Source organism: Haemaphysalis longicornis, unplaced genomic scaffold (assembly GCF_048455015.1).
Source record: "Haemaphysalis longicornis isolate Haplotype H1 unplaced genomic scaffold, Haemaphysalis longicornis Haplotype H1 scaffold_139, whole genome shotgun sequence".
Lineage (NCBI taxonomy): Eukaryota > Metazoa > Arthropoda > Arachnida > Ixodida > Ixodidae > Haemaphysalis > Haemaphysalis longicornis.
This window is the reverse complement of record NW_027526244.1, coordinates 77192-86754: the sequence shown is the minus strand read 5'-3', so window position 1 is coordinate 86754 and position 9563 is coordinate 77192. Positions and strand designations below refer to the sequence as shown.

The window sequence follows — 9563 nt, the reverse complement described above, 5'->3', positions numbered from 1 at the left end:
GCAAAGGAAGCACGCGAGAACGTACATGTGCGACAAAAAATTGTATACCGCATTTCACTCAAGTAAACTCAGCCTTAGCAAATATATTATATATCAACAGATGCAAAATACATTGGGCACAGATACAAGCATATAAACATAAATACATTGACCCCCTTCCTTGCCTCATACAGGCGCATAAGAGCAGTAGTGGTGGGACCATTTATTCCTAGTTTGAAGTTGGGACCACTTGTTCCGGAACCATTAGTTCCGGAAGCATTTGTTTCGGAACAATCAGTTCCGGGACAATTTGTTCCGGGACTATTTATTCCGCGACCGCATTGTAGCGAATGGACTAGAATGCCTCGATATTCTTCGTGCTTTTTGTATACCCCGCTTTTGCATCTAACCTAATATAATTATTTCGTCGCGTATGTTCTAAATAAGTAAGGCACTTTTGGTACTTGTGAGTCCAATGTCTAAAATTTACCTGGGACGCTATCAAAAGTCTCTCCCGATTTCTGCATTCTTACTAGGGCACTGAGTTCAGTTATTAAGAGGTTACCAAGACTTGTGCTACTGTTCTCAATGCCTTGGTTAGAACTGACGAGAACAAAGTTAGTTATAAAATTAGTCACCATACTACTGGTTGGTTTCTTTTTCATCTCTCCTCCCTCGTTGCACCCAAGCCCATCTGGGCTTTTTAGCCCGTATTTTATTACCTATTTATTATAAAGCAAGAAAAAGCAGTAAGATCAAAATAGTGAACAACAAAAGTAGATAAATCGTGAAGGTATACTGAATACAGCGCCGTCGCTCGATTACTAAAAATAAAAATGTAAAATTGAAACAAATTGAGAGCGACCAAACGAAATTTAATATTGCCCGTGCGATTATCTGAAGAAAGCACACAAAAAACCAGCATAATGGGCTGTCTGCTCTGGCGTGTTCCTTCAAGGTGACCAAGAAAACATAAGGTTGATGAATCGAATGCGGGGCGTAAGAGTGTTGACGCAGACGTAGGGAATCATACGAAATCCTGTATTTTTATGTGAGCACAATTAACAAAACACGTAAATCATGAAGGGATGGGCCAGTTGTCTTAGGTTACGAGATTCCCTATAGTGCGAGATGACCAATGACCACTTGCCCAACTTGACGAGTTCCCCTATGAGCAGTTGGCTGTTTTCCGTTTACTTGTGACCAGTTCTCCTAGACTCCACCACCTCTATTGGGGACTCACTTTCACCGTCGGAACCTCCCCTGTGCCATTCATATAGCACTAATCTTTCCGAAGTTCTTGGCCCGATATTTGTCCAGATGCAAACAATGTGAGCACATGGTACGAGTAGGCGTCGCGTGCAAACCACGTGACTAGAAATATCTGGGGAGTACAAGACTTTGTATCACGTAATGATGAACCATGGCCCGAGGAATATATTTGGCAACACCAAACGAACTACGCCGATACACATCTAGGAATATTGCGCACGGGGTTATGGTTCCTACTATAGTAAATAATTCTGTAATACAAACAAGGGGGACATACAGGCTTGAGTGCAATTATTGAAGACGCAAAAAATAAAAAAATATCTAATCAAGCAAAGGTGATGGAAAACAGGGAAAGGACGCGTCAACATATATAGGGAGGTTTTTGTATGTAATGCACGGCAGAGACAATGTAGAATGAAGCTAACTGCAGGCTAACTGCAGAAGCACACTGTTGTGGAGGGCTTAGGATTACTTTGGGCAACCTCGGGATCTGGAATGCGCGTAGAAATCTCGGCACTTAGGCAATTTTGGTTTCTCGTTCCATCTGAAAAGTGGCCACTGTGGCTGGGAATCGAACAAGCATACTTGGGATCAGCAGTACGGCGCACTGAGCCACTTTGGCGGGAGATTCAACTGGTGTATTGGAAAATTTATTCCTTAGACACAAACCCCACTTATCAAGAGTGCGGCCCTTCCCCTATTTGTTGCTAGACTCTATCTGTCAAGCTGATTGCAGCAAGGCTAGGGGAGGTGTGGTGGAGTCTGTACACAGTGCAATAAAGTTCCGGCACATTGCAAGTTCTTTTTGTTGATTGCACCAGTAGTCTACTTTCCATATCAAGTGACACGCATGTTACAGACATTAAGTATCTTATGGGTTTCTTGTTAAGATGTGCCTAATGAGGAAACGCAATACCCATTCTCTCATGCACACTGTAAACTAAGAAAAGGGTAAGCACACACTAAATTAACAGTATACTGCACAGCTGCAGAAGTGATAATTTTTTGGCACTGCCACGGGCAGCCTCCACTGCTGCGGCAAATCAGTGCACGCCATGTGCTGGCGTGCTTCTTGGAAGCCCTTGGACTGCAGAAGGGCAACTGTCCGCAGCATGCCCATGGGGTGGCTGCAAACGACCTTTCCAGTAGTGCCTTCACAGTTGCCATTGGCCAATTTCCCGTGCCGGCGACCTGCGCCTATCACGCTGTACGCTGGTGCCATCTTTTTCTTGCTGCAGTGGCGCTGCGCTCGGACACACACCAGTAGACGGCTGAAAAGAAGCGTTCACAATGGGTTGAGTTCTCTTAACTTGTATGTGCTACAAATGATGCGGCCCATACAAACCTAGATGCTGCAACATGCACCCCTAGCCATGGTATGTTATTTAGTAGAGGGGTATTTTTTAATGCCGCAACACCTATACTGCTATCTCTCTCTCTCTTTTTCGCTCGAACGTTCGCCTCCTCCTTCTCCTCTTCATTTGCTCACCCCCGTCTGCCTTTGAATTCTTATTTCTTTGCTTCACCGGCATGATCCCCCGACTCTAACCTAGTTTCGACGGAGCAGATGAAAGGCCGCAGTTATGACGGATCTAGTGCTCGTGCTTTCGCGCTGCAACACCGCGTTTCCTCGCCTCATATGAGGACTGATGCGAAACGGAAGGCTCGACAAGGGTTTTTTCACATATCAGCTAGAAGCGGAAAGCAGCTATTCCAGTTCCGCGTGACTCTCCTGCTCCTGTAGTCGCGTACATAGGTTTGCATGGCAAAAACACGCCCCGGAATTTATCTCCCCGATTGCACGGAAGCGCAGTAACTCTCGCAGTGTTTCCCTCAGTCGATCGAATGCTGACGGTCTACGAATTTTTCTGCGGCGCGCGTAGCAATGCTTCAGTGGTCGCGCTGTGAACACGACGAGAAAAAAAAAGGTGGCAGGACGGGTCCCCATTCTAGCTCGCGATGCTGCTAAACAATCTTTCACAAGCAGTTATGCGGCAGCGCCTGGAAGACAGTCGCAAAGGCGAAGAAAAAAAGCCTTACCTTCGCTGGGAGCTCTCAGTCTTCACCGTCGACGGAAGCACGTACGATTGGACGCTGAAGTTAAAACTTCTTTCGAAGCTTCTTTCGGCTGCCGACCTGCTCGAGTAAAACTCGACGAGCTTCTCCTCCCTCAGCGGAGGTAGGCGATATAACAATGTTCTCCAACCCGGTGATGGGGAAAACAATTTCACGTGAACTTGCCATACTACCTCACAGAGAGCGAGCGATCGAGAGAAGACTTTCAGACTCTCCTTCAACATGGCCGCCGCGAACAGTGTTGCCAGCGCCGCACACGGTTGACGCCTTTTTGCAAGGGGTCAGCGTGTTTCTGCAGTGTTACAAAAACCTTATTCCGACAGTATTGACATTGCCACGAAGCCAAACACGATGCAGTTGGCTTCAAAGGAAAAACGTTTATTGAAGTGAACTTGTGCTCCCCTAACAACTCAAAGAATACAAAGGCGGCGAAGCAGCAGTAAACAAAGTGACTTGCGCTAAGGAGCCACGGCGATAGTAATGCCGCGGCGTCTGCTCTGCAGGCTTTTTGTGTTTCGGCGCGCGTGGTACTCGAACCGTCGATTTACATCCAGAACATTGTACATCAAGGAAGACTATTCTATGCTAGTGATGCTAGGGCGAAACAGACTCTTTATCTGAATGAGATACCCAGTGCGGCATAAAAATAGAGAATGGAACACACGCTTCGCGTGGGACAGATATAACAGGGTTTGGCGCGGCCGGGCAATAAAAACAAACAATAAGTAAACAAACCCGTACATGGTTCGCGACAATAATTTGTAGAAATGGTTTATTACGGTTCGCATAATGTTTGGCGAAATGTCATGTAATATTTGTCTTTGTTTTTAAATGTTTTTCGAACAATATTTGCTTTTTCGCCGATACGTTCGTGAAATGTAACATTAACATTAGTATTACATTGTACAAATGTTTTCTGGACGCTTAAATAACGCTTGCCAAAAATAATGTAACATTTTTTATATCATTACCTAAACATTAAAAACATGGCTTTAGGAACATTGTTCTAACATTAACACAAAACAAAAAATAACGTTCTTCCGATGTTATGGTACTACTTTGGGAGTAGCTTCAATTGCAAATGTGCGGGATAAGTAATAGAGAGAGAGGGGGTAATAGAAATGAACATGTTCTGCATGGCTTGCACGCCCGAGGGCCCTTGTCAAGTAGTAGCGATAATGCCGAGCAACACCGAAAAAAAGGATCATAATCACACGGGCGTCTCTTGGCTTCCCATGCTCGCGGACAGGGCGGCGCTCTTGGCACAGAGCCAGAGCTCCTTGTAGGCCTCCCGGTACTCCCGGCTCATGTAGATGTAGATGAGCGGGTTAACGCATCCCGATAAGTAGTAGGTGAGGTACGCGAGCACGTGGGCGAGCGGGTAATCGTCCATATGACGGAAGATTTGGAGCACGGCCGTCGGCAGATAGCAGATGGTGAAGACGGCGAAGGTTACGACCACCGTCTTCAGCAGGCGCCAGTCCTTGGCGATGCACTGCTGCTGGCGCTGCACCTTCACCGCGGACTCGGCGCCCCCGTCCTGGCGCTGGGCGAAGAAGCGCGCCACGAAGGCGGCAGACTTGTGGTTGGTTCTGTACTGACGCACGTTGCGCTGCGTCATGCGCACGATCCACTAGATGCGGCTGTAGCAGATCACGATCGACGTGGCCGGCACGAAGTAGGCCACCATGAAGATGAACATCTTGCTGCTGCGCCCGTTCTTGGGCACCACGCTGCACGTGCCGGTGTCGCTGTCCCAGCCGAACTGGCCCCACACGCCCGCCGTTGGCCAGAAGAGCAGCGACAGAGTCAGCAGCCACGTCCCGGTCACCAAAAGCAGGTTGTTGCCCTGGGTGAAGGCCCGAGCGTACAGGCCCGGATTGACTATCGCCACGTACCTGTTGATGCTGATGGCCATGACTGTGAAGATGGAGGCTTCCGTGCTGAAGAAGCGGCTCACGCCGTACGCGATGCACAGGCCGTCGCTGTACACCCAGCCGGCGTTCCAGAACACGGTCGCAGCCAGCGGTGTGCTCAGCGCGGAGAAGAGCAGGTCGGTGAAGCACAGGTTGATCACGAGCGCCGTGGTGGCGTTCTTCAGAAGCTTCGAGGACCGGAGCAGCGCGGCGATGGACACGGCGTTGGAGATCACGCCAAATATTGCCATGATGACGAGGGCTACGAAGCCACCGGTCAACACCGGCCGCGGGTAGTTCTCGAAGCGTAGCACCGCGGAGGTGTTGTCATTCGCGCTCCCTGGGCCGAGCTCGATTCCTGCTGTAGTCATAACTTCGGTGATGGTCTCAACAACTTCGGTGGCCAAAGAAGGCAACGGGGTCGTCACGGTGGTGGCGAAAGAACGCGAAAGGGTCGTCACGGGTGCACCCATTTTCCAACTGCTGTTGTTCGTTCGCTAGTTGCTTTGTAGCGACTGAGCAGTATTCAAATCATGCTTTGCAGAAGCCTCTGCCGGATCCTGCGCAGTCTTCCCGCAAGCCTAACCACTCCCAGAGTTACCCCGGGCTGTCGTCACTCCGGATGGCGCTTGAAGAGTGGATAACGGAAGACCTACTATCGTGTGCCGGAAGTTGACGCGCCGCGCTCTCCCGTTAGATTCCTTCTGGGCGGGGTTTCCCCCAGGAAGCGATGGTTTTAACTCTGGGCCGCGAGGGCATGGCGTTTGGGAATTTGGGCTCCATAGGGGAAGGGGAAGTCTTACGTTTTGTGTGAAGGCCCGTTCTAGGCCCCGACATGTGTTCCAACGAGACGGAGGAGGTCAGTCCAACAAGAAGGCGATTGATTTATTGTTGGGTTTAAACCAACGACACAACGCAGGCGATGAAGCACGCCGTAGGGGAAAGCTTCGGATTAATTTTGGCCACCTGGGGATCTTTAACGTGGGTCGAAATCTCGTACACACGGGCGTTTTCTTTTACACTCCATAATCCAATAAGAAGGCGGACGCGAACGCAAGAGACGCACGCTCTTTGCATGTAGTCATGTCTATTCCTAACGTTATGGGCACGCTATTAATTTTAAACCCAGCATATGTCTAAAACTAAGTGGTATGCATGCTTTCTATGTAAGAGAGAGACAGCGAGTTCGTCGATGGGAATGGGAGATCAGTCCTGCTAGCGGCAGGGCTTGCTACGCTAGATGGGGATGATACTAGTGATGTGGGATGTATGTGGGAGATTTTGAGCACCGGTGAGAGAATAGGCAACATAAAATATCAAAATGAGACGCCCTAAATTCCCGGAAGCAAAATCACAAGTGAAACCTTTAAAGATAAAGTTGAATAGAAAAGTAAAGATTACGCGGTTGTGTAGAAATACAGAACGGCAAACCAACAAAGAACATTTACGTGACGATGAAAACGGTTATAGATCTGGTGACGCGTACAGTTTAAAAATAATTTCGAGGCCGGAGGCCCGACGAAACGCCGCAAAAGTTTCGTTCTTAAAGATGAGTCAGATCACTGATGGCCATGGGTTCAAGAAATAAATGCTTCATCTGTAGTCTCATGGAAATGTTTGGAAATCGGCCTGCATAGATTCACGAAAATGAATTCAAAGCTACCCACTGAATTTACACTTTCTGTACGCGTAATTTCCCGTCTTTCCGGGAAGTTCCTCCGAAATTCCCAGCCCACTATGTCAGATAGAGTATAAACAGAACCATTTTCAAAAGCTTGCAGTAAATTAGCGCTTGAATGTAAGCTGCCACGGGATTGGGGTTTTTTTATCACCACGTGCTCGAAGAGAAAAGAAATGAAACAGTTATACTCAACGCGAAAGCTGTCGAAGTGGGGAGCAGTGATTTCCCAGTTTCAGCATCAGCCTGCCGTTGACACCGAAAGTAGTCGAGAGCGGGCGCCATAACCCCTGAGATCGAGTTTTCAAAAGTTTGAGTTTTCATTAGGTTGGACTTTTTAGGAGCGATTATGATGAAATTGTTTTAGTTCATATCATTGTGTACTTATTTACCCCGATGAGCTATACAACGACAAGCCAAGACCCTAAACTGCCCAACCCTACACCGATCGATGCTTAACTGGGGGTGGTGGTGGTAAAAAAATTACAGCAGTTCCACTTAACGTGAAAGCTGTGGGTAGTGCAGAGCAGTGATTCGCCATACGGGCTGTGGCACCGTTCTTCGCTATTGGCTAGTACACCCTCACGCTCTTCCTCTCTTGACAAAGTGAACAGAGGCTTGTTCAATGCAATTCCATTTTCCCGCCTTCGCGGTGCACTCGCGCCATTTCCTCGGACAGATCGCATCTTTTTCTTTACCTTTTGTTTCTTGCGCTGCCTGCAACTGCACGAGCGGGAGTTGTGTTCTTTTTGTGCATCTCGTACGTGCTGAAGCCTTTCTGTGCCATTTTGAACGTATCGCATTTTTTCTTCTTCGGTGGCCACTTTTTTTCGCTTATACTACCGAAAAGAACAACCCAGTGAGCATTCCTAACTACATGGACACGAGGACTGCCGGTTATAGACCTTACACAAAATCTGCTGCCATCTTGCGGCCGCCGCTAGCACTTCCGCCATGTCCAAGGGTCCAACCTGAAACAGAGCATCTGACTGCGGATAAGTTTCGGCGATCTGATATTTTCTGTTCACCAGGATGCCCACATACTGTTGTGTGCTATGTGCACACAAAGTGGGAACGAAGATGCTCAAAGGAGCAAGGTAAGAACTGTAGGAGATAAAGTATTATATTGTTTGTGGTGTTATTGCAGGTGTCGCAACAAACGTGCGTGTTGCTACTTTCTCGTGTATGTGTGTCACGTGTGCTGCGAACCCTATTTGTGTAAGCTCCGTTCATGTAAAAATGACAGCAGCAATCCGTGTGATACGTAAGGCGTTACCAAGGAACTATCGGTTGTCTTAAATCAGTCATTCACTTCGCACTATTGCAGCCAAAACTGCGGGCTGCTACTGCGGTGATCGGTGCGCACGCGATCGAGGCTCTGAAACGATTTACCCCGAATAATAAATCAAACGGCTAACGCATGCGTGTACAATACTGATAGGCTAACGTTAGTTCTTGCTTGTTTTGGTGTTTAAAATTATTTCATCCTTCGGAAGGCGAAAGTGTCAAATGGCGTTCGAACAGAAAAACGGCAACCCGTGTATACATGCTTTGTGAGTTCAAGGCAAACTTAGCTGCTGCATTCTATGGCCTGATGTACTTTCTGCACTGTCTTTAAGAATCCTTTTACGTGTCCACAATGAAGAAGATCTCCTGCGATAAGTTCTGCACTCTCTGTTCGCACCAAATGCAATGCATAATATGCTCGAGAGGTCGCGTAAACGAGCTCCGTGCCAAACCCCACCCATCGCTTCATGTGAGATTTTGCTTGCCACAAATGGCGATTATCTGGAGCATTCAGACAACAAGAGCGCAGAAAACACGCCGAGCACAAAAAAGCGATGTTCTAAGGAGCTTGCTCCACTTTTCGGGTCATGGTGAAGGTTAGGTTCACAGTATACCAGTCTGCATTCTTTTTCCGGCTCCGGTAAAGGGCACAACGAACAGCAACAGCAGCACCAGAGCCACTGAAATCAAAAAACGAACCCTTGAAATGAAATACAGGCACATAAGCATTACCTGTTTAAAAACTACATAAGCCTTTAAAATTTAGAGCAATGAGGACAGAGGGAATTCGGGGCTTCTAATTTTGACAACAGTGGGACATGGCCTTTAATGCAAACTGTTTGGAATAAACTGGCTAGCCGGTGGTTGAATCACTTGTCACGATTATAATACTGAACTCCAGTAACAGCTTTGTATGACACATAATGTCCCTGGCACAAACAATCCTCCTGCGCATGAGACTACACAAGTATGTTTTGTGCGACAAAGCCAACGCACAGTCCGTCGCGATATTTCTATGAAAACAAGTTTCAATTCCTCACCAATTCCGCTCGATCATTTGTACTCTGCGCCTATAGGTATTTAATTTAGTATCAGGGCAAGAATTCCTCCGTTTTTTACAGCAAAGCAGTATATGTCTAACCCCCCCCCCCCCTTTTCATTCCGGTGTCCTCGATTTACTCAGCGCCGCTCCGGGGCTCCTCCTCGCCACGGCGTTCTCGGTCACGGCGCATTTCTGCTGCGTCTCAGAAAGTGTTCGCGTGATCAGCGAACATACGGCTTTGTGCGCTACTCTGCTGCTACCTCGCAGTGCGCCGCGGCCACCGGCCAGCTTGTTGCATATCATGTTTGAACAT

General features: G+C 47.9%; 1 pseudogene; it reads right to left on the bottom strand.

Annotated features, from left to right (window-relative positions):
* Positions 1–4537: 4537 nt before the first annotated feature.
* Positions 4538–5716, bottom strand: LOC144164775 (G-protein coupled receptor moody-like; annotated as a pseudogene).
* Between the last annotated feature and the right edge of the window lie 3847 nt (positions 5717–9563).